Here is a 25,196-nt window from a genome sequence, read left to right on the forward strand (position 1 = left end):
ATATATATGTTGTACATAGTATATATAATTTAAAGTATGTATTATACATGTAACATTTTTCCTTTCTTTGATAATTGCTAAGGTTGAATATGTTTTCATATTTCATTGACCACTTTCATTTCTATTTATCTCTTCTTTTGAATTATCTCTACATATCCTTTGTCTATTTTCTTATTGGGACTTATGTTCTTTTTCTGTTTGGGATGCAGTCCAGGATCTCACATTGCATTTAATGATCATGTCTTTGCTGTTGCCACTGATTGATGATAGTTTCTCAAGTGTGTATCTTTTTATTAATGATTTGAATAAACTATTGTCATATTGATGCAGGGTAGCGCTTGGTAAGAATCCAAGTACAAAATCAAGGCAATCTTAAAGCAATTTTAAAAAATGACGATCTGTGACATATGTTGAAAATTTTTTTCCAGTTTTTCTTTCTGTTTGTTTGTGTAAGTTGTTTTAAGTGTGGGTTTGTGTGTGTATGTGTGATATTGTTGTCAAATGAATCGATCTTTTCCTTTATTATTTCTAGCTTTGGTATAATGCTTAAAAGTCCTCCCCATCCCAAGGTTATTATGAGTTGTCCTCTACTGCTTTTACAACCATACATTTTCCAGGTCATATCCAATACGATGCAAAACAGACATCTTTACCCTATTCCTCAATTCTTCCCCCCTCCCACCCCACGCCTCCAACTTTACCAGATGGGGCAATAAAATGTGGTGCTGAGGTGGCACTTAAGGTATAAATTCAGCAATGTCAGATTCTTGCTCTACAGCTCTCCTCTGAACTGCTTTGACTGCAAAAGACCTACCTTGGGTCCTGACAAAGGTCTTTCCTGCACCAATGCTACTTTTCAATTGCTTAACTAATTCTACCTAATCGTAAGTTCCCTGAAGTCAGGAACCAGATCTATTTTATTTTGTGCAATACTCATGTGGCTGGGCCTTAATTTAATTTAATTTAGTTTAATTTAATTTTGATGGAGTTTTGCTCTTTTTGCCCAGGCTGGAGTGCAGTGGCACAATCTTGGCTCACTGCAACCTCCTTCTCCTGAGTTCAAGTGATTCTCCTGACTCAGCCTCCCGAGTAGCTGGGATTACAGGCGTGCATCACCACACCCAGCTAATTTTTTGTTTTTAGTAGAGACAGGGTTTCTCCACGTTGGCCAAGCTTGTCTCGAACTCCCAACCTCAGATGATCTGCTCATCTTAGCCTCCCAAAGTGCTGGGATTACAGGCGTGAGCCACTGTGCCTGGCCGGCTGGGCCCTTTTTAATAGCCTCTGCCAACGTAACATTTCAATGCATTATTCACATGAGAAAAACACAAACCCTTACCACATTGATGAAAACATAGATATTGTCAAAGCTTTGTGAGGTAGTCATTGGAAGTGAAGGTCTATCATAAATCATATAGCAAGACAGTCAAATTTCTACATGGGGAAGTATTTTTGCCCACTTTCTCATCTCCTCTCCAATCTCTCTCCAGCAAGAGTAAAAAGCCTACTCAGCAAAATTAACACCCCCAGAAAATCCTAGTAAGGATGAGATATTTTTCTTCAAACTTCCCTTAAGGGTTTCAGTTCATCATGACTGTAATCTCCTGATGTTTTTATTAGAAAACTTTGTGCATGCCAGAGAGTCAGTAAGTACTCCTGGGATCAGTGAATTGGTTGGTAATCCTGTCCTGATACTTGACTTACGTAGTGTCTTTGTTGGAATCTAGGAGATAAACAAGACTATTTTCTTTTCTATCTGCTTCTTGTTTTCCTTTTACAGAAAGAATTAGGGCTCTATTGAAATCTTACCACCATTTTATGGGCTATCAGGTCAAGTTAATTATAATAAGGATCCATCTTAAATTCTCATCAAAGGGCTTCGTTACTGAAGCAGCATTTTCTTAAGTGATCCCTTAGCACAGACCCAGAGGACAATATTACTGCAAAGTGAGTGGATGGTCTGGGTGAGCTAAAAATAAGGAGATCACCTTTCTGTCCTGGGTGGCCAGACAGATCTAAATCTATCTGGAATAAAGCCTCAGGCTAAAAGCTAAAAGCCAACAGTTCCCAAATGAGAAATGATCTCTTCCCTGAAGAGCGGGAAGGAGAAATGAGCTGAAATGCTAGTGCAACACTGGATACAGTAGATGGGAACAATTTTGGTTCTAAGGAGCAAGCCATGTGCACAGTGGCAGCTGTTTCACTTCAGTTGACCTGATGCCACACCAGACTTTGATTTCAAAAAGAGCCATGGGACATTTGAATCTTAACTGGGCACCGGGGAATAAAATGGAAGTCAAGTTCAAGTTATTAAAGGACTGATGTCTCAGCACCTAATTCTAACCTAATGGTGAGTGGGATCATTTTCCCTCTTTTCCTCTTTTCTTTCATTTCCTAATGACCCACCCTGTTTTCTGGGTCCTTTTCAGCCTTAATTCATCTCTAACAAGTTCACCTTAGGTGAAGCTATCTCTTGTTGGTGATGTGACTGCAGGCAAATCACTTTTTCTCTCTTAGCCTCATCTTAAGACAATAAGGAAAATAATGAGCGATAATGTGGATAGAGCAGCCAGCACGGTACTGGGTATCCAGCAGGTGCTCCTGTGATTTGTTTTAAGAGAATCCAGTTTTCCAGCTGTCAAGATACCTCAGCCCTCCTCTTTTTCTTGGGCTGTTGGAAGGGAGATTCCTCAAGCAACACGGACAATAGGCATACTCCTTTCTGATTCCTGGCCACAGCAAAGTTCTCAGCATTTAGATTTCTTGCCCATTCTGAAAGCCTGGATGATGGCTCCCTAGTATCTCTTCAGATGCCACAGCCCATGAGTTACGGCTTCCGCTGACCTCTCTGCAGGGTAGGACGATGAGCTGGCAACAGCTGTGGGAGCTGCAGTAAAGTGCCCACAGAATCAAAGCTGCATCTGGGTTAATGACACTGTGGCATTGGGGTGGCTGTCTTGAGGACTATAAAGAAAGAAGGGAAAAAGAAAAACATTAAAAAAAAATCCCAAACCTCAAAACAAAGACAGATGTTTTGACTTAGGAAAAGAACGCAAAGAGATATCAGTTTAGATATTTGTTTTCCTAACAGCAAATCGATAATTGAGTTAAAATAAATGGGAGGTTGTTTATTTATAACAAAATTAACTCAAAAAGGAAATGAAAATTCATTCCTCTCTATTCTTCCATTTCCCCCTTTCTTTCTTTATTTTCCTCTCTCTTCCTCCAATACAGAAACAAAACAAAATGAAAACTCCCCCTCCTCAGAATTATTCCATGGGGATTAGGTGGGCTGGCCCAGAGATGTGGTGGATGTAATCTATGTATGGGAATCTTGGAAATTCCACCCCTCAACTTTTTCTGCTAAGTATACCTGAATCTGACAGTGGCAGAGACGTCAGTTAATTAATTTATTTTATTTTTTGAGACAAGGTCTGGCTCTGTTGCCCAGGCTGGAGTGCAATGGCATGATCTCGGCTCACTGCAAGCTCCACCTCCCAGATTCAAGCAATTCTCATGCCTCAGCTTCCCAGGTAGCTGGGATTACATGCATGCACCACCATGCCCAGCTAATTTTTGTATTTTTAGTAGAGATGGGGTTTCACCGTGTTGCTCAGGCTGGTCTTGAACTCCTGAGCTCAAGTGATCCACCCACCTCTGCCTCCCAAAGTGCTAGGATTACAGGTGTGAGCCACCGTACCCAGCCAACCTCAGTTAATTTAAATGTTAGTTTAGCATGCTAAATGATGGCTAGCAAAGTAGGGAGAGAAGGATTATCACCTGGGTTTGCAGATACTCAAGCCCTAGAGTGGGATTCATGAGACATAGGTTTTAGTTCTGTTTTGGCCCCTCAACTGACGTATTACTTTGGGAAAATAACTCAACTTCTTGAGGACTCCACTTTCTACTGTCTCTTCGTCATCTAAAATTCAAAGTCTATGTCTTAATCAGGGCTTCTGTGTGTAGTGATGTAGGTTAGATGCCTATACTGGGGGAAGGTATGGCTTGAAATCCAGCTTTATTCCTCTTGCCAAGACTCTGCCTTCCCAGAGGGGCCACTTTTTGAAATGGGCTCAAAGTGCCTATGTGCCAGCTCTGACCTCGATTATGGGCCTGAGAAAAAGTCCTCCCTAAAGTGGGGCAGAGATGACGAATAGAAGAGGCATTTTTGAGAGGCTGGGAGCTGAAAGCCAGTTGATGTGACTATGCTTGCGGGATGATCAAGAGTGATCACAAGACAAGGGATGTCTGCAGGAGACCAGATGAAGTTTGGAGGGTGGAGAGGAGGCTGAACATCTAGAGTTTGGAGGAACCCAGAAAGGAATCTGAAGAGAACAAGGTAAGTGTCTCTCCTCCCAATAGCAGGGTGACTTAGAATGCAGTGTAGCCTCAATTCAATAAGACACAGAGAAACCAGACGGGGAGGACTGCACACCCCACTGACATACAGAGTTATGACTGATGCTATGCTGTGGCTGAGGATAGAGAGGTGGTTATAGGGGAATGGAGTTGGGGACAGACTGGGAGAAGGTGGAAATAAGAGTAGAACATGAGGATGAAACAGACTCAAAGCCCATGCTTTCAGGTAATGAAGAGCTGTGATTTATGTACTGTCATGTACATAGAGTTTGTCCCCTCTAGAATCTGCTCCCCGAAGTAAAGTGGTTTGCATTGTGCTTCGCTACATCTGATTGACAGGCCTCCCATTGTGTCTCAAGGCATCCTAAGATGAAAAGACGCTGAAGATAAGTGATGGGGAAGTGAAAGATCCAAGGTGGTGTTATAAATAAAAAAGGCTTTAAAATCAGCTGTTAAAAATACGAGATTCTACCCGGAATTCCCCAGACCTGGTTTGTTTGAGATGGTGAGATAATTATAATCTGGAAGACAAGAGCAGGAAATGTGAATAAGTTAAAAAAAAAGACTTTAGAGAATGGGGCTGGGAAGTGGTGAGTAAATCCTCGACCTACTCAGATTTCTTCAGGAGGAGTAAAAAAAAAAAAAAAAAAAAAAAAGTTTCCTGGTTCCAAAGAGAAGGTTGGGGGCAAAATGAAAAAAAAATAAAGAAACTTCTTTCCAAAATACATTCAGACTTGTCAAAACTGGGAAAAATGGAAGAGATTCTATCTGAAGAATTCCCAGGGGTGAATTGGTGGCTGGGGGTGAAGGCACTGTGGGAAGGGTGCTTTGGCTTGGGTCTGGGATGGGGAGGAGCATCCCAGAACCAGCAGAGGGCCCTGGCATAGTTAGGTGGGAGCTAAGAAGCAGCCGGCAGCAGTAGGTTGAACTCAAACTGACTTTCATGCCAAACGGGGTCAAGTGCAATGTGAGGGTTGGTGAAAATTCCCGTTACAGCTGTCAGTATAGACCGTGCTCCCTGGATTTTCCCAAAATGTGCTGAGAAGTTTCCATGGGAGTTGTGTGAGCTGACAGCCCACATGAGGTGCTTAAAACATCAGAGGCAAATGTAGACCTGGGAGGCAGTTCTGCCTTCTCACCTGGTTCAGAGGCTGAGGAAGAGAAGGGAGCAGGCACACAGAGTGGAAACAGCTCTGGGTCACATGGGCACAATGGCAAGTTCCAGCCCTTCTGCAGACAGCTGACCTTACTTACCTAGTGGGCTTTGATGTAGTTTGAATGTTTCCTCCCTCCAAATCTCACGTGGAAATATGATCCCCAGTGTTGGAGGCGGGGTGTGGTGGGAGTTGTTTGGGCCATGGGGGCAGATCCCTTGTGAATGGCTTGGTGCTCTCCCTGCAGTAATAAGTTCACATGAGGTCTGATGGTCTCATAAAAAGACTCTGAGACCTCCCCAACTTTCTTTCTCCCTCTCTTGCCATGTGCTACACCTGCTCCCCCTTCACCTTCTGCTTTGATTGTAAGTTTCCTGAGACCTCACCAGAAGCTGATCAGATGCTGGTACCATGCTTGTATAGCCTGCAGAACTGTGAGCCAAATACACCTGTTTTCTTTAGAAATTATCCAGTTTCAGGTATTCCTTTATAGCAACACAAAACAGACTAATACAAGCTTTTTGGTCTTTAAGATTCTTACGAGTTCTCTGAAACGGAGATAAACCTCATATTCTTCTACATAACATCCTCGCCTCAGTCTTCATGAAATGGCAGAGGCTTGTTCACATTAGGATGACCACAGCTGGGGGTACCAAGAACCCCACAAAGAAAGCCTTTCCATGGACATCGGGCCCTGGTACACCATCCACACAGCTTGTTCCCACATGCCACACAGTTCCCTGCTGTGAGAGCCACTGCTAGCAAGACATCCAGTGCTTGCATACCATCCTGAGAATCCTATCCTGAAACATCCCTGTTAGGCTGTGATATGGATTGGCTATGTCCCCATCCAAATCTCATCTTGAATTCTGGCGTGTTGTGAGAGGGACCCAGTGGGAGGTAATTGAATTATGGGGGCAAATCTTTCCAGAGCTGTTCTGATGATAGTGAATTAAGTCTCATGAGATTGATGGTTTTAAAAAAAGGAGTTCCCCTACACAAGCTCTCTCTCTTTGCCTGCTGCCATCCATGTAAGACGTGACTTGCTCTTCCTCGCCTTCTGCCATGATTGTGAGGCTTCCCCAGCCACATGGAACTGTAAGTCAAATTAAACCTCTTTATTTTGTAAATAGCCTGGTCTCAGGTATGTCTTTACTATCAGCGTGAAAATGGACTAATACAGGCTGACATCATTTTCTTACTAAGCAAATGAGAAATACATTCAGCAGAGGTATATGACCTACCCAAGGTCACAGAGCTAGGAGTCAAACCAAACTGTGTTTTTCCTACTATGCCTTAACCCTCCTCATGACATCCATGTCCATACTCACTCCTCAAACTGCCCTCATTTTCTCAAACTCCCAACTTATTATTTCAGAACAGAATTCTGTTCTTTGTAGCTATCTCTCATAACTTCAAGGAAATACAAGTTATTGGAACAAATATACTCAAAGAAGCTCACCTTTGGCAAACACTGTCAAGATAAGATTTGTAAGCCACAAAAGAAAATCAAGTAAAATGATATTATTTTGTTTCTTTAAATCCATAAAACCAAAAATCTCCAGTGAACCAGAAAATCTGTCTACAAAAATCATTAAGTTAAAAATAAACTTTAAAAATTGACTGGCAATCAACCAGAAAAATATAAATTTTAAGACCTTCAGACTAGAGCAGTAATTATATTATTGATCCAAAGGATTAAGGCAAAGAGGAGGAACTTGGGGATAGAGTATGACTAATGATTGCTGCCGTTTCCCTGGGAACTTTGCGGTATGATGGGTGATTAAGTTTTGGAACCCCAGGAGGAAGCCATTCTCTCCCTACCCCCAATCCCACCTTAAAGAAGTTTGTTCAACAGACTATACCCCAAAGCAGTTTTGCTAACCACTTTGAATGTGGCCATATGATAGAATAAAGTACTTTGTAAGCTGTGACAAGCTTTACAAAAACAAGGGCTGTCTTCGTCCTGGAGGCTAGCACTTAGGTTTTTATCATGTTTGTATCCTTAGAATACTTGGACTCAGTAAGTATTCACTGAATGAATAAACCAAATATCCTACCAACAACATCCTACTGATATTATTCCTAAATGAAATGATTTGGTGGCGCGGGGAGGGAGTAGGGGAGGCTGTCATTTACTATGTATTTGCAGCCTTAACACTGCCTCGAGGACTTTGTTGCATCCTATTCTGCTGTCAGGAATCCTATAGAAACAGAGTCCTGCTATTGAGAGACAGTGTGGAGGAGATGACCTTGACATTCCCTTCTAGAGCCTAGATTCTGGGATTGTGGATGCATAAGGGTTCCCCTGGTGACCCCATGTGGCTTTCCCTTTACTTGTTCACTGCCACCCTTGGCTGGTGGCCCAGCTGGGCTGTCTCAGGTTGTTCATTTCAGCTCCTAGAAACTCAGGCCTCACTTGATTTCTATCATCTGGCCCTTGGAATTTCCCTTCCAAAATCATAAATGAATCCACAGAAGGTACACTGGAGTAGTTATTTTTTTTAGGTTACTCTTGATAGTAGATTCCAGTCACTCATTTACTCAGCAGATTTAGTGCTCACTTATTAGGTGTCAGAAACCCTACTATTATTCAAGGTCTAGTTCTGAACAACACAGACAAGTCCCTCTTGTCATGGAAGCCGTACGCTAGTGCCTGGGAGAAGGACCCCCGGAGAGTGAGCTCCTCTGTGACTGGCCTCCTCCTCCCTACCCCACCACTAGACAGGCTTTGCAATAGAAAAGAACACAATAGCGTGTCTGAAAGGTCCAGGGAGGCAACAGAGGTGGCATCGAGAACCTCACTCTCAACAATTTTAAGTTATTAACTTTGGTTTATATGGTTTTTACATTCTGACTATCCAGGGGACTGCGCTACTTGTGAAGATGGTCATGCTGAGTAGCAGAAACTGCTCCCAGCCATGTCTGTCTCCCAGCCTATTACTCAATTACCTTTGAACCTTCTCTCTGCTTCTCAGCAGAAAATGTGCAGCATAAACAAATTGACTCAGATACTCACTGAAACTATTAGGATCGGAACTTAGGGAAAAAATTCTGCTACTTTGACTTCAAAGTGTGCCCTGGTATGAACCTGTCTGCCAGGGCATTTTCTTCTCTCTGTAGAACTGTATAGTATGGCTAGCTAGAAGCATCAGATCTCGGTTGTGTACTTGGGGCTCCTATGGACTCCTTTGAGGGTTGGGGATGGAGCAAGGCTTTTCTCTGCTCCAGGAGCACGGTGAGGATGTTCTGCCTCCTGAAGCAGAGAGCTCTTGCCCCCTCTGCCCTGGCTTTTTGCAAATAGCTTTCAGGGAGGGCACAGCTTCCACTAAAGCTCTTGCCTTTGTGGGCTTGCAGGAATGTGCTTAGTGAGAGACTACCCAACCCTCCAAAGAGTTCTGGTGAAAAGAACTGACAAATACATGTGTATAAGTCTGTTCTCATGCTGCTAATAAAGATGTACCTGAAACTGGGTAATTTATAAAGGAAAGAGGTTCCACTGACTCACTGTTCCACATGGCTGGGGAGGCCTCACAATCATGGTGGAAGGTGAATGAGGAGCAAAGTAACGCCTTACATGGTGGCAGGCAAGAGAGCGTGTGCAGGGGAACTGCCCTTTATAAAACCATCAGATCTTGCGAGACTCATTCACTATCATAAGAATGGCACAGGAAGACCTGCCCCCATGATTCAGTTACCTCCCACTGGGTTCCTCCCATGACACGTGGGAATTATGGGAGCTACAGTTAAAGATGAGATTTGGGTGGGGACACAGCCAAACCATATCAACACGATTAGGTTTCCCTTAAAGATTCTGGGTGATGGAGTATTGTATCTGAACGCTGGGATAACTCCAGGCAAATTGCAAGTTTTATTTTTAGGAGCTCTTGAACAAGTCTGACCTGGGTTACCAAAACTGGTTTGAGAAGAGACTTCACAGCCTAACCAGCTCCCAAAGAGCTTGAGGCATTTGGCCAAAGATTTGGGAACTTCGAAAGATCGTTTCATCAACTACCAAAATAAACTAATCAAAATAACTCTTTGAAGCTACCTAAGGTTCATTCTGGAACAAGACAAGTTTACAAATACGGAAAATAATTAAGAAAAGGAATTGTTTTTTAGCAATGGGAGGGCCATGGGGAGAATAAAAATTTTCTGCAAGATTCACCTTTGCCATAACAAGAATTTATGTTGTAGGGCTTTGTCCATTTCATTCTGTCCTGTTGGCTGATTATGTGTACATTGTCTTCTCAACAGGGAGAATTCTGCCTGCCTTTTTCCCTTTTCCTTTTCCTCCTTTGAAGCGGGGAGGCAAACAACCAAGACATGAAGGAACAAAGCCAAACACTACAAAACATTAATAGAATATTCACTCCAAATGAGATTTGTAAAGAGGCACTTTAAATGCAGCAGAGACCTAAGCACCAATATCAACGTTCCTGTAAGCAGAAAATAGAATCTACAAATAAAGTTTTAGTGGAAGGTGTATCATTTTATCTCATTAATATTCATATTCTGAACTCTCATGTGCAATTGCAGAGAACTTCATGAGACAATTTTGCTCTTAGGAAGCAAACAACAGCCCTAGATCAGCCTAATAAACATTCAAAAACATCACCCATACTGGGCACAGTTGTTTTCCAATTGCCGCCTGTGCTGATGTTTAGTGGGCTGGAGCTCCAAGCACTGTCATAATTTGCACTCTGGCTTTGCATCCCACATGCCACTGGAACGAAATGGGGCAATTTGTCCTATCTCTGTGTTGGAGGGGATATGGTTGAGATTCTCCTAGCAATATATGTCTTCTAGTTTATCGTATTTGTGGTCAGAATGATACTCCTCCCAGCCTCCCCTAACTATTCAAGGACAGGTTAACTGTGAGGAAGGTGCTTGAAATTCTTCTCCTGGTCTACTCCACTGTTTGAGCTGGTTTCTGACCCTCAGCCCGAGCACCTGGAGAGACCCTTTAACTTAAACTCCAGTGACCTTCTCTTGGCGGGTGGTTAGACAACATATATATCCCACCCAGATGCAGGAGCATTTTATATTTTGATAAGCTAGCCTGGCCCTGTAGAGGATCACTGGACTATAGGAAATGCTAGCTTGTGTTTGCACGGTGCTTTACTACTTACAGAGAATGTATATAACTTATTGTTTTATTCAACCCTTATGTTGGCATTTCCATTTTGCCTGAGGCATTGAGGTAAGACTTTCTCACTTTACAGGCTCCCAACACTGGGCTTTTGGTCCCAAGCCCTGGGTTGCTCCCTTCATTCCACAGCTGCTCTGAAGATAACCTGAGGATCATTTTGAATTTCCGAGGGAATTACCTCCCCGTTTAAAATTCCTTATAGTTATGTGGGGCTGAGGCCAGCAGATGAGAATATCCAGCTTAGAAAGAAGGTGAAAGAACCCAAGGGAAAACCAAGGATTTCAGCAGAACATATTTGAATGGGAAGAAATCCTCAAGAAGCCCTAGAGGGGAAACCATACAAATGATAGCTGAGAAACTGGAGAAGTGTCTGACCTAGATAAGTAAGGTTTGGTTTAACCTCTTGATTCTGGTTGCTTAGTTCTGGGACTGTTCGCTGTCAGGCCTGCACAATCAATTGGTCTAAGGAAATAAGGGACCTGTTTAGATTAACATCAGAAAGAAAAAATAGCACATTCTCTGGCAGAAGATTTAGTTTTCCTCAGCGAATAGACAGGGAAGGTAGAGCAGAGGGGAGGATGCCGTCCGGCTCTGCCACCTGCCACCTATGTGACTGGACCAACCACTGACTTCCCGGAGCCTGGATCTCCTCATCTCCCCTGCCATGCTGGGTGGGAGTGAGAGGATGAAGTGAGCTGATGTGGAGAGCACTGCAAGGGGAGGACAAAGCCTGGCCTCACCATGCCAGAGGCCTCCAGCCCCAAGGAGCAGAATAACTCCCAGAACAGAAAGGGGTTCAAAGCATGGACTTTGGTGACAGATTTGCTAGGGCCACATCTGATGCTGCTAGTCTTCCTTGGACAAGGGCCTTACCTGCTCTGTGCCTCCATTTTCTCCTCTGTAAAATGGGAATGAAAGGGCTAATGTGTGGATCAAATGAGTAACGCTAACCTGTTCACAACAGTGCTTGGCACATAGTCTGCATTCAGTAGACGGTGTTAGCAGTTATTATTGTTAGGAATGCCACTACTAGTGCTGTATTTTCTGTGACGGCTTTCTGACCTGGCTTCATATATCCAGACACTTTCCTATCAAAAGCTTCTAGGTGTTTATAGGTCCTAGACCCAACCCCAGATTTATTGAATCAAGATCTCTGTGGTAGGACCTGGGAGTCTGTATTTTGCTAAATGCCCTGAGCAGGTCTGAAACCTGGTCTATGGAGCAAGTTCCTCAGGCATCCGATTTAGGATGAATCTTCCATCACTTAGGCCCACTGTGCCTCTTCTCAGCTACTCTACCCACTGCCCACATATTACTGTGCCACCAGAAAAGCATCGATTTTTTCACCTTTGGGTGAGGCATTGCTGTGTCCTCGGAGTACACGTGGACTGCCCTGTGTCCTGGCTGTGCCCATCTACCCCCGCTGCCCGAAAACTGTCTTCCCCTCCCATGGGTGAACCCTCCCTAGACTGGCCATATACTAATGTTACACATTTTAACTTCTGCCAAGGCTTCTCTGCCTGTGCCCCCTCACCAGCAGCTTTTCTCATGCGGCAGAGCTAGTGAAGGGGACTTCTCCATAGGCCTGTCTCCTAGCCAACCTGAAATCCCCTTTCAGCTGGAAATCGGATTCCAGTTGTGAGAAACTAGGTAGCTTCGATTCGTGTGACCGGCTGGTGTTTCCTCATCCAGGGGTGACTGGGCTGTGAGTGAGGAGATGATCTTATTCCCTTGGTTGTCAGATACTGTGCTTACCCTCACAGCCTCTGATACCTACTGGGCCTACATCACATGGCAGACCCTCCTCCCCTCACGTCTTGTTCAAGCTCTTTCCCTGTGTTTGGCCCAGCTCCCCCGAATGGCTCTGTTGCCACTTTGCTCTCTCCACCATCGCTGCCCACACAGGATGTGGGTCCCCTCCCCTCTGCCTTTGCTCAGGGATTGAAACAGTCCCACATAACCACCCTCTTTAGTCTGGCTGTCCCAATCAGGCCTCCTGGGCACAGCCCTCCACTTGAGGCACCGCGGTCCTCACCACTGGTGGGAGAGAGTTCTGTGAGTCTGGACTCACAGATGCCCTGTGGTGACACAGAGGTCAGAGACAAAGCTTGGGGCCAGAGCCTAGCCCCAAATGGCAGACCTCCCTGGAGACACAGGAACTGGCCAAGCGGCAGACATTCCTGGTGTTTCTCATTGCTGTGTTTGCCACCCCCTGGGGATCACCACATGCACTGTTAGCAGATCCCGTCTTCCTCCCTGATGCCCTTGCCTTGCTCTGTCCTCTGTTACAACAAAGGGTGAGGGTGAAAGGCTGGCAGTGGTTGCAGGGGAGGATGCATTGTGACTTTTGGAGTGTGATATTCAGCACCGTGTCGCCGTGCAGGGAAGCCCCCAAGGCCTGGAGTCATGACTGGGGAAGGTCCACTGGACTCCCGCATGGTCCTTTCTGCCACGGCAGGGAGAGGGCAGGGGGAAGGCACAGGCGATGGTGCTATCCTTTAGGACTAGTCATTAACTTTTTGATATAGAGTCTATTCCTTCTCCGATCATCAAAGCTGTTTTGTGCAGGAACAGATGTATGACTTCCACTTTAATGTATTCTTTCATTCAGTGAGTATTCACTGAGAACATACCTTGCCTGGGGCCTTAGAGTGGAATTGTTGGGAACAAGGTCAAATGAAGTGGAGGGGACAGGCCATGGCTTACACAGTGCCTGGGCTTGGGCGGGCCTCAGAGAATGGCTCTTAAATAGGATCAGGCAACCCTCATGTAAGAAAATTAAAGACTGTGTAGATGCTATCCATAAAATATGAAAGGATCAGAAAATCTTCCTTGGCTGCAGCATCTGGGGAGGTCTCAAGGTAGAGACAGCACTGTGGTTGACCCTGAAGGACAGGTGGGCCCTGTGGCCAGACAGGGGAGGTAAGGACTGAGCAGTGAATCAGCCGGAGCAGAGGTAGGGAGATGGGAAGCTTCTGTCATGTTCAGGAAGTGAACAATGTTCTGTTTGGCTAATGCCTGGGGTTTCTGAAAGGGAACAGTGAGTAAAAAGTCTGGAAAAATTGGCCAAGGCAAGTCTATGGAAGGCCTTAGCCACCAGGCAAGGGGCTTTGAATTGACTTGGTCAGGTAAGAACCACTGGAGTCTAGCTTTAGTAGACAGATGAGTGAATGTGACAATAAATTATGCTTTAGGAAGCTGAATCACACCTTCTAGACCTGGAAAACCATCAACATAACAGCTTGGAAGGAAAAGGATGGTGGCAGTGTGAATAGAAATGAAAAGATGAGAGATCAAGCATGTCCTGAGGGAGACTGCAGGATTTGACAACTTGGCGGGGACTTTTTTGGGGGGAGTGGATGTCAAAGATAGTTGAGGTATCAAAAAGTCATTTTGTGCTTCTATATAGGGATTCCTGTGGCCTGGAAAGGTTAGTTCAGTATTCCCACACGTTTATTAGTGCTTACTGTGTATCTCATGTAAGAATAAGAAATAGAGGAACAAAGGCGAACAAAACACAATGCTTGCTCCAAATGGAAAAGGGCTTTAGAGGAGACCCCAGGCTGGCCCACACTATTCTCTTTGCAAAGAAAATCAGAGATGGTCAAATATTTTATTCAATATCCTCCCCGAAGTGTGGATGAGGGAAAAGGGGTCCAGGTTCACGTGCTCCCTGTGTGGATAGCTCGGTGGCTTTGTCTTTGATTTACTCCACAGCTATTTCCCTTGCCCCTAACATGGGGTGTGAGAAAGAGACTGCCCCTGCTCCACTCTCCAGCCTTAAGCCCCCAAGGAATCCCAGTGTTTGAGGATGATCAGAGGAGCCAAAAAGACCCACAGGGGCCAAATAAGGAAGGGGACATTAAACAAGAGCTAAGGGATGGAAAGGAGGGCTCAGTGGGGAAAGGAGCTGAGGGGCAGATGTAGGGGAAGTAGGGGGAGTGTTCCTGATGACAGAAACTGGGAGAGTAAAGGTGAGGAGTCCAGGAACATGGTGCATGCTTGGGGAATGTTACATGGTCTTGTCCAAAGAGTGTAGGCTGAGCAGAGCCTTGTTTATAGCTAATATTTTGTTTCGTTTTGTTTTGTTAATGAAGTCAAGAATAACAGTTGGAAATCTAATTAAGTGGTTTAGAAGTTGTGGTTTAGTTGTTTTTAGTTATACAGTGCTCTGGGTTTCTTTCTGAGCCTAGAAGCCACCCCAGCTTGTTAGTCAATTGTCAAGAGGTCTTTGATGAGGCAATTTCTCCATTCCAGCCCAGAAACATGACTGCTGGGCTTTGATTTTTGGCAATAACATATCCTTAAGAAGAGGACTTTATTTACTCCGTGTCCAAGAGGTGGAAATCTCACTTCTTTCCTTACGAAGTCTGTTTAGAAACAATGAAATGTGTGGGTGACAAGACATATGTGGAAATATACAGAAATCACCAAGTTTCAAAAATATATTCATGGAAACTCAAATAGTTAAGGCCAGGACCAGGCCAAAGTTAGTCTTTTGTTGTCTTTTATCTCATCATTCTGGATCTTCCTTCTCTTTCAAGGAGCAATTGGAAATATTATGACAACTGGGCCTTTTTCATTCTAAATAAGAAGACAAGAAGGACCACCCAAGAGTAAGAGGAACAATTAATCAATTTAATTATCAGCAGTAGATTACCAGTAATTCTCTTGGTAACATTATGTGTTAGTATGATTAAAGTAAATATAAGAATAGATTTTTTTTTCCTTTTTGGCAGGGCATGGTCGGGTGATGATGGTTGGAGTCGGAGAGTTGATTTTCAAAACAAAAAAGATTTCAATAAATCCAGGAGAGTCAAATCTCAGACATGTCTCCAAGCATGAGGTGTTGAACTTGGTACCTGATGACTTTCATTCTCTAGAGCTGATGTAACAAATCTGTGGCTTAAAAACAACAGAAATTTCTTTTCTCACAGTTTTGGAGACTGAAGTGTGAACTCAAGGTGTTTCTGCACCACATTCTTCTCCCTGAAGTCCTTCAAGGCAGAATCCTTCCTTGTCTCTTTCAGTTCCCTGTAGTTCCAGACATTCCTTGGCTGAAGACTGCATAACCCTAATCTCTGCCTCCATGTCTACATGGCTGTCTGACCTGTGTGTTTCAGTGTCTGAACTCTCCCTCTGCCTTTTTCTTATAAGGACACCTGCCACTGGATTTAGAGCCCACGTTAAGTCCAGGATGATTTCTGAGCTCCTTAGCTTAATTCAATCTCCTTAGCTTAATTCAGTTTGGACCTTATTTGTCCAAATAAGGTCACATTCACAGGTTCAAGGGATTAGGACACAGGAGTATCATTTGAGGGGCCACTATTCAACCCACAACGCTGAAGATGCATTCTTTGCTGGCACGAGAATGTGCCCCTGGATGTTCAATAAATCTTTGTTGATGGACTAGTGGCCTTTTAAACAGCAGAGGAGGGTTTGACTGGACTCAGTGCGAGGAGACTGGAGGGTGTAGCAAGTCTCTTTAAGTAAACTGCACTTGGAACAAAAGAGGTTATGTAATTTACTGGATAGATAGATTAAATTCATTTTACTAAGCATAGTATATTCTGAAACCCTGTCAAAAGCTTTCCTGATAGACTCTGAGGCTGGGAATCCAAGATCCCTATGAAAGTCACCCATGTGATATTTTGTTGTTCATAACAAGCTTTGTTTCTTCCTGTCGTCGTTGTTGTTTTTTCCCTTAAAAATAGAAAACTTCGAATTGATCCCATTGGACATTTGAGACGCTGAACGCTCCAAAACACTGAAGTGCTGTGGAATAAAAAAAGTACATTTTAAAGCAAGTGTCCCTAAAATAAATGGAAGACAGCCTAGTAAATAATACACATCTAAGTATTTTTAAAGAATACTTAAAGGCACCCATAGGGTCGGAGTTATTTTTTTTTTTTTAAAGGGAGATATTAAGACATAGGGTAGTCAGGGCCATAAATGTGAAGTCAGTTCCCTAAACAATAACTGCAGAGAGTCCCTTTTCTCTTTCTGTCACTGAGAAACACAGCCGCCCATGTATTCCTGCCACTCTCCCGCTATGCTTGTGACGGTAGTAGGCTGCCTGGAGAGCAGTGACTCACCGGAAATGTTCTCCTTTCTAGAGTAAACAGCTAGAATGAAATCATGTCAGCACCATTTACCAATTTTATTTTTAATTGGCTAAAATGCCTTTGATCACTGAAGGGGAAATAAGTGAATGAGGCCTGGCTCAGGCTTAAGGACCTGCATTATTATCTTGTACATTCGTTTAGATCATTTTCCACTATCCACCCAAAATGCAGTTATTTATTAGCATAATACGGTTACGAATCTATCTCCGGGGCTTAAAGATGGAAATTGAAACTCTGCGATGATTTAGCTGAAAGTTACTGGAGCATTCATAAAGCTGTCAGAATTACAAGAGAAAACACATTAAGAAAACGCCAGCACTGGTTGCTATTAAATGGATATTCAAACATCGTCAGCACTGTTATCCACAGCAGGCTGGTCTAATTTATAAGCTCCTGTACGAGGGGATAATGGTAGCTGCAGGTTCAAAGGAAAGTGGATCATAGGCATGACATTAGGAAGAGTGATCACACGTTTTCAAACATAAATCAGGAAATAGGAAAAAAATATTTTCCCCCTGATTTGTTAATTTACTTACATCTTTAAAAAATATTCTCAATAAATCACATTTATAGAAAACAATAAAATAAACTGGAAAAGCACAAACTTGACTTTAATTCATTCACCAAATGCTTACTGAGTACCTTTGTTATGCCAGGCATGGTTTTAGTGGTGGATACAATATAAATTAAGCAGACAAAATACCAGCCCATAGATGGAATTCAATGACTGCCAACAAATGTTGATGGAGTAGCTACTGTATCACCAGGCACGTGCTATGGTTGATATTCTGATAGTTCACAATCATCTACATTGATGATCATATATACTTGGGAAACGAAGTGTTACTGAGACTCTGACCCTGAGTATTCCTGGGAATGCTTACGTGTCTCCCATGAGTTTGCTGGTGAACTTTGGTCATTGCCTGTTGCTCTGCCCGCCAAGCTATAGCTCTGTAGACTTGGGCCTCAATGTGGAGAGTAGCTGTTAAGGGCTGAAATTTTGCTCCCATTTCCCTGTCTGCCTGCATGTCAAAAGCATCAATGCTGGTGAGGCTGAAAATCTGTCAGGATGTGATCTTGGTGCCCCTGGAATGGTACCATGTTCCCTGGGGCTACTGATCTGTATCATTCCTGTGAATGTGCTCTTTTTCCAGCACAGACGGTACAGGTTGCTTGAGCACCAAGTATCACAATGTATAGATAGTCAGTTCTTACAATTCTCCTTCTCAAACTCCATTGCCTCTCCCTGCAATCACGTCTTTACCTGACCTGTCTGTATCTGGTCTTCTCACCCCATATAAGTTTAAGGACATCGGTTCATGTAAGGAGAGTGGTGGCACCTCCCTCTGCTCATGGTAAGCCCCTAAGACCTGGAACTCCCAGGCTAAAATATCCAATTACACACACACATGCGTCTTTGAAAACAAGATTATCTGAGAACATCTGCACAGGTGGCCTTAAGAATACAACCACTAGGTCAAACCTGAATGACACTAAGTTAAAGTAGAGCAGCAAGTATTCTCTGCAAATAAACAGGAAGACGAACCAGGAGCCAATTACAAATGTAAGAAACAAATGTTGGTATAAGCGGTATACCAAAAATGAGGTGGAAGTTAGGATGCAACAATTAGAAACATGGGAATTAAAAAAAAAACTAAATTGGCAAAGAACTAAGCGATCTACACCCAGGTCTTCACAAGGGAGAATTATAACTTACTTCATTCGCTATTTAAGACATGAATATTGAGCTCATGCTCTGACACAGACACTGCATTTGGCACTGAAGACGCCAGGATGAATAAGACCCTTTTCCAGCCTGTCAACAGCTTAGAGTCTAAGGCAAGGGTCAGCAGGCAGCAGGGTATGGCCCTTGGGATGAGTCCCATACCCCTTCTGTTTTTGTATAGCTATGAGCTAAGAAGGGCTTTTACATTTTTAAATGGTTGAACAAAAACACAAAAGAATAATATTTCCTAACGTGAAAATTACATGAAATTCAAATTTCAATGTTTATAAATAAAGTATTACAGGAAGACAGTCAAGCTCATTCTTTTATGTATTGTCTGTGGCTGCTTTTGAGTCACAACAGCTGAGTTGAATACTTGGGGCAGAGATGACATGAACCACAAATCCCAAAATATTTACCCACCCCTCACCTAAGAGGCGGACTGACACAAGAGACAAGCAGGTGACATATGAAATTACAGAGGTAAAGATACACTCCAGCATACTCTTGGAGCATTGAGGAGAGGATGATAAAAGAAGCACAATTTCCAGCTTCCTTAAGGTCACTAGAACAAATGTATAACCAACATAAGAGAATTTAAAAACATTTCTTTCTGCCATCACCTAAATAAGAAGCCAAAAGATAAAGAAAAGAAATATGTTATCACATTTCCAGGTTAACTATTCTGTGTTTTACTTATTTTATTATTAGTAGTAATAATATTTCAGCTTTTCTTAGTATCAGTTTATACATGCAGGTATAAAGTTTGCTTTATGATCAATTCTCTTATATGTATTATTATAGCATTATTTATTCAAGATATCCTGCATGGGATGGAGTTTAAAAAGTAAAGATTCTTTAATTCTTAAGTATTGCAATCTGAAAGCCATTGGTCTGAACAGCTTGGCAAGCCTGGGTCTCTGGACAGAGTTCAAATGGCAGGTCTCCCAGCGAGGCCTGAGAAAAGGGTGCACTCTAAGAGATTTCTTTTCACTGGAGTCCCAGGATGGGGAGGGGCGAACTTTAGATGCCAGTAGGACAGGGGTGTCCTGTGGCAGCCGGCCATGCATGGCTGACCTCAGAGGCATTTTTAAAATGGGACTTCACACGTATCTCACTCAGAATTGCTGAGCAGAAAAAACAGATCCACGGCTTTTGCTTCCCGTTTTACCCTTTCGCTTTTGGCTTTCTCTGGTGAAAATGTAAGCTCACACTCTGATGGGCAGGTGATCAGGGGCGACACAGGCCAGTTGTCCACACTGACACACTGAGAGGCAACATAGCATCAGTTGTGGGGTTAGAAAGTATGTATTTGAATCCTAGTGCTGCCATTTAGCAGCTCCGTGATTTCAAGAAATTTTCTTAGCCTTTATGCTTCAGTGATTTTTAAATGAGAAAAATAATTGCAGCTATCTCATAGAGTTATTGTGAGGATTAAATAAATTAATTTATGAAACCCATTTAGAACAATGCCTAGAACATGGATGAATATTTAACATTTGCAGTGATGATGATCATGGTGGTGGTGGTGGTGATGATGATGATGATGCTGATGATAAAACTATTAATTTTTTCTCAACCTTAAACACTATTTTAAGGAATTTTTTTTTTTTTTTTTTTTTTTTTTTTGAGATGGAGTCTCGCTCTGTCGCCCAGGCTGGAGTGCAGTGGCGCAATCTCGGCTCACTGCAAGCTCCGCTTCCCGGGTTCAGGCCATTCTCCTGCCTCAGCCTCTCCGAGTAGCTGGGACTACAGGCACCCGCCACCTCGCCCGGCTAATTTTTTGTATTTTTAGTAGAGACAGGGTTTCACCGTGGTCTCGATCTCCTGACCTCGTGATCCGCCCGCCTCGGCCTCCCAAAGTGCTGGGATTACAAGCGTGAGCCACCGCGCCTGGCCTTTAAGGATCTTAATGTTTTTCCTTGCACTACATCTTCATAGGAAAAATCTTTCTGTCTCTATTTTTTTCTGAGGTCTTCTGAATTCTGGCTTCCGCCGTTGTCTATCCTCTTTTTGTCCTACTTCTATCTTTTTAATCCTGACTATAATAATCAAGTATATGTGCCCAGGTGATAACTTTCATTATCAATGTGAGGGGAAGTTCATTGGAGTGATTAAATGCTCTTTAGCAATACCACTCATGATCCAATTTCTGTCTTAGAGCATCAGGCACTTCCTCTGCAGCAGAAACGGTGACCACTAAATATTTGTTGGATTGAATTGAATTCCATTTTCACCCTGACAGTGATGAAGATCCCATTCTCAAAAATTTATTGCTGTTTTCAATTAGCCTAGAGCTTGAGAACTGGAGAGGCATCCATTTATTTACATTTAACTTACCTGCTACCTTCTACCTGACTCTTCAGCTCTGGAAAACAGTTTGGAATCTCTGGCTCCTAATTTATAACAAGGTTTGTGTTATGATTCTTCAGACAGATTGATCCTTATCCACGATTTCCTATAAGTCTTGCTTTAAGTGTATCCTTGCTACCCTCCTTACCTGTTCCCAGCTAATTCGTTATTGACTCAGCTTCCTCTTTCTCCTTGCACTTAGTTGCTCACCTTAGTCTCAGAGTTGCTTGCAAAGGGCTGAGTTTAGATTGCAATAGAGTGAGGGTTTTAATTATCTATTTGTGTAACAAATGACCCCAAATGTAGCAGCCTGAAACAACAAACATTTATTATCTCGCAGTTTCAATGAGCCAGGAAACAGGAAGTGGGTTGTTTGAGTTATCATGACTTAGGAACTCATAGTGCTGCAATTAAGATGACATCCAGGGATGCAGTCACCTGAGATTCAGTTGGGTTGGAAGGTCTACTTCCAAAATCATGAACATGGCTGTTGGTGGAGGCTTTACCTCCTTGCCATGCTAGCCTCTCCAGTGGCTGCTCACACGGAACAGCACTGGCTTCCTCCAGAGTGAGCAAAAGACTGCCCAAGATAGAAGTTATATCTTCTATCTTGGAGGTAGCATACTGTATATATCAACACTGGTACAATGTGAAGAGGACTACACAAGAGTATGAATAACAAAATGTGGGTTCCTTGGGGTCATGATGGAGGTGGACTATATAGTCTTGTCTCTGGCCTCTAATGATTCACATCATTCCCACTAGCAAAATACATTCATTCCTGATCACGACTCCTCCAAAGTTTCATTCCATTAAAGTGTGACCTTGAAATTCAGAACCTTGTTATCTAATCAGATATAGGAGAAAATGAGGCTTCTCAGCTGTCATTCCTTAAATACAGCCCCTCAACGACAGTCTTTTTCACCTGTGAAACTACGGAAACAAATTACTACTTGCTCTCCACACCCAACATACAATGGCAGGACAAACATAGGATAACTGCTACAGTCATTCTTATTCAAAAGGAGGGAAAATGGGAGACATAAAGAAGTTACTGGTATTTCAGAAATAGCAATTCTGAAATCCAGCTGGGCAAATGTCAACTATTCCTTGAGTAGGGATTGAGATCTGGGAATAATTCCATGGCTCTCAGCTGTATGTAGGCTGTTGGTTCGTTTCTCTGACTCACACTTTTATTTTTAAATAAACTTTTTATTTTAGAACAGTTTCAGATGTACAGAATCTTGAGCAAGCTGCTCAGCTTCTCCAAGCCTCAGTTTCCTTATCTTTCATTTTTATTTGGAACACCTTCTAATACATTTCATTTGCTTGCTTCTCCAAACTAGAAAACTACTACTCAATTTTCCAGTCACTTTCTCTAGGGTGCACTCTCTGCCCAAACCATGCTCAAGGTAGAGTTATGCTCTCCTGCCACATATTTTTACAGCTTCTTGCCATGCAGACAAACACAGTGTATTGGGATTATTTATTTTCTTGTCCCTTGTCTATTGTTTTTCAGCATTTTGAGGACTGGAATCCAAATTAATGTTTCAAAGAGAGAAGGCACTTAAGTATTTCTTGAATAAATTGAATACATTAAAAATTAATTTTTTTTTAACTAAACACACAGTAAATATATAGATTATGTAATGACCATCACAATCAGGACACAGAGCAGTTTCATCACCCCATAAAGCTTCCGCTTTCAATCACTTCCTCCATCACTAGACCCTGGCAACCACCACAGTGTTCTCTATCACTACAGTTTTGCCTTTTCTGAATGTCACAGAAATGGAACAATAGAGTATATAACCTTTTGAGACTGGTTTCTTTTACTCAGCATGATGCCTTTGAGAGTCTTTGAGAGTCATCTAAGTTATGCATTTCAATAGTTCATGCCTTTTTACTGCTGAGTAGATGTACCACAGTTTGTTTATTCATTCACCCATTGAAAGGCAGTTGGGTTGATTCCACAAATGGAGCTGCTATAAACATTCATGTGAACAGGTTTTTGTGTGAACGTAACTTTCCATTTCTCTAAGCTAAATACATTGGAGCGTTATTTCCAACTCGTGAGAAATATGTTCAACTTTGTAACAAACAGCAAATTGTTTTCCAGAGTAGGTATATCGTTTCGCGTTTCCACTATTAATGTATCAGAGTTCCATTCCTGTTGCTGTGAATCTTTTCCAGCACTTGACATTGTTAGGCATTTTGGATTCATTTTAATAGATGTATTATAGTAGTATAATAGTATTTCATATGGTTTAAATATACAATTCCTTAATGATGTTGAACATATTTTCATGTGCTTATTGTCATCCACGTATTTCTTTTGTTGAAGTGTCTATTTAGTTCTTTTGCCTATATTTAAATTTTGTTGTTTGTATTCTTTTTATTTTTGTTGTTGAGAGAGATCTTGCATTATTGCCCAGGCTGGAGTGCAGTGGTGCCATTACGGCTCACTGCAGCCTCAACCTCCCCTTCCTGGGGTCAAGTAATCTTCCCACCTCAGCCTTCCATGTAGCTGGAAGTACAGGTGTGTGTCACCATGCCTGGCTAATTTTTTTTAATTATACTTTAAGTTCTGGGGTACATGTGCAGAATGTGCAGTTTTGTTACATAAGTATATGAGTGCCATGGTGGTTTGCTGCACCCATCAACCTGTCATCTACATTAGGTATTTCTCCTAATGCTATCCCTCCCCTAGTCCCCCACCCCCCGACAGGCTCCAGGGTGTGATGTTCCCCTCCCGGTGTCCATGTGTCCTCATTGTTCACCTCCCACTTATGACTGAGAATGTGTGGTGTTTGGTTTTCTGTTCTTGTGTTAGTTTTCTGAGAATGATGGTTTCCAGCTTCATCCATGTCCCTGCAAAGGACATGAACTCATCCTTTTTAATGGTTGCATAGTATTCCATGGTGTATATGTGCCACATTTTCTTTATCCAGTCTATTATTGATAGGCATTTGGGTTGGTTCCAAGTCTTTGCTATTGTGAACAGCACCGTAATAAACATACATGTGTATGTGTCTTTATAGTAGAATGATTTATAATCCTGTAGGTATATACCCAGTAATCAGATTGCTGGGTTAAATGGTATTTCTAGTTCTAGATCCTTGAGAAATCACCACATTGTGTTCTACAATGGTTGAACTAATTTACCCTCCAACCAACAGTGTAAAGGCATTCCTATTTCTCCACATTGTCTCCAGCATCTGTTGTTTCCTGACTTTTTAATGATCACCATTCTAACTGGCGTGAGATGGTATCTCTTTGTGGTTTTGATTTGCATTTCTCTAATGACCAGTGATGATGAGCTTTTTTTCACATGTTTGTTGGCTGCATAAATCTCTTCTTTTGAGAAGTGTCTGTTCATATCCTTCTTCCACTTTGTGATGGGGTTGTTTGTTTTTTTCTTGTAAATTTGTTTAAGTTCTTTGTAGATTCTGGGTATTAGCCCTTTGTCAGATGGATAGATTGCAAACATTTTCTCCCATTCTGTAGGTTGTCTGCTCACTCTGATGGTAGTTTCTTTTGCTGTGCAGAAGCTCTTTAGTTTAATTAGATCCCATTTGTCAATTTTGGCTTTTGTTGCCATTGCTTTTGGTGTTTTAGTCATGAAGTCTTTGCCCATGCCTATGTCCTAAATGGTATTGCTTAGGTTTTCTTCTAAGGTTCTTATGATTTTAGGTCTTACATTTAAGTCTTTAATCCATCTTGAGTTAATTTTTGTATAAGGTGTAAGGAAGGGATCCACTTTCAGCTTTCTGCATATGGCTAGCCAGTTTTCCCAACACCACTTATTAAATAGGGAATCCTTTCCCCATTGCTTGTTTTTGTCAGGTTTGTCAAAGATCAGATGGTTGTAGATGTGTGGTGTTATTTCTGAGGCCTCTGTTCTCTTCCATTGGTCTATATATCTGTTTTGGTATCAGTACCTTGCTGTTTTAGTTACTGTAGCCTTGTAGTATAGTTTGAAGTCAGATAGCATGATGCCTCCAGCTTTGTTCTTTTTGCTTAGGATTGTCTCAGCTATGCGAGCTCTTTTTCGGTTCCATATGAAATTTAAAGCAGTTTTCTCCAATTCTGTAAAGAAAGTCAATGATATCTTGATGGGGATAGCAATGAACCTATAAATTACTTTGGGCAGTATGGCCATTTTCACGATATTGATTCTTCCTATCCATGAGCATGGAAAGTTTTTCCATTTATTTGTGTCCTCTCTTATTTCCTTGAGCAGTGGTTTGTAGTTCTCCTTGAAGACATCTTTCACATCCCTTGTAAGTTGTATTCCTAGGTATTTTATTCTCTTTGTAGCAATTGTG

The sequence above is a fragment of the Nomascus leucogenys genome, chromosome 6, assembly GCF_006542625.1.
Source record: "Nomascus leucogenys isolate Asia chromosome 6, Asia_NLE_v1, whole genome shotgun sequence".
Taxonomy (NCBI): domain Eukaryota; kingdom Metazoa; phylum Chordata; class Mammalia; order Primates; family Hylobatidae; genus Nomascus; species Nomascus leucogenys.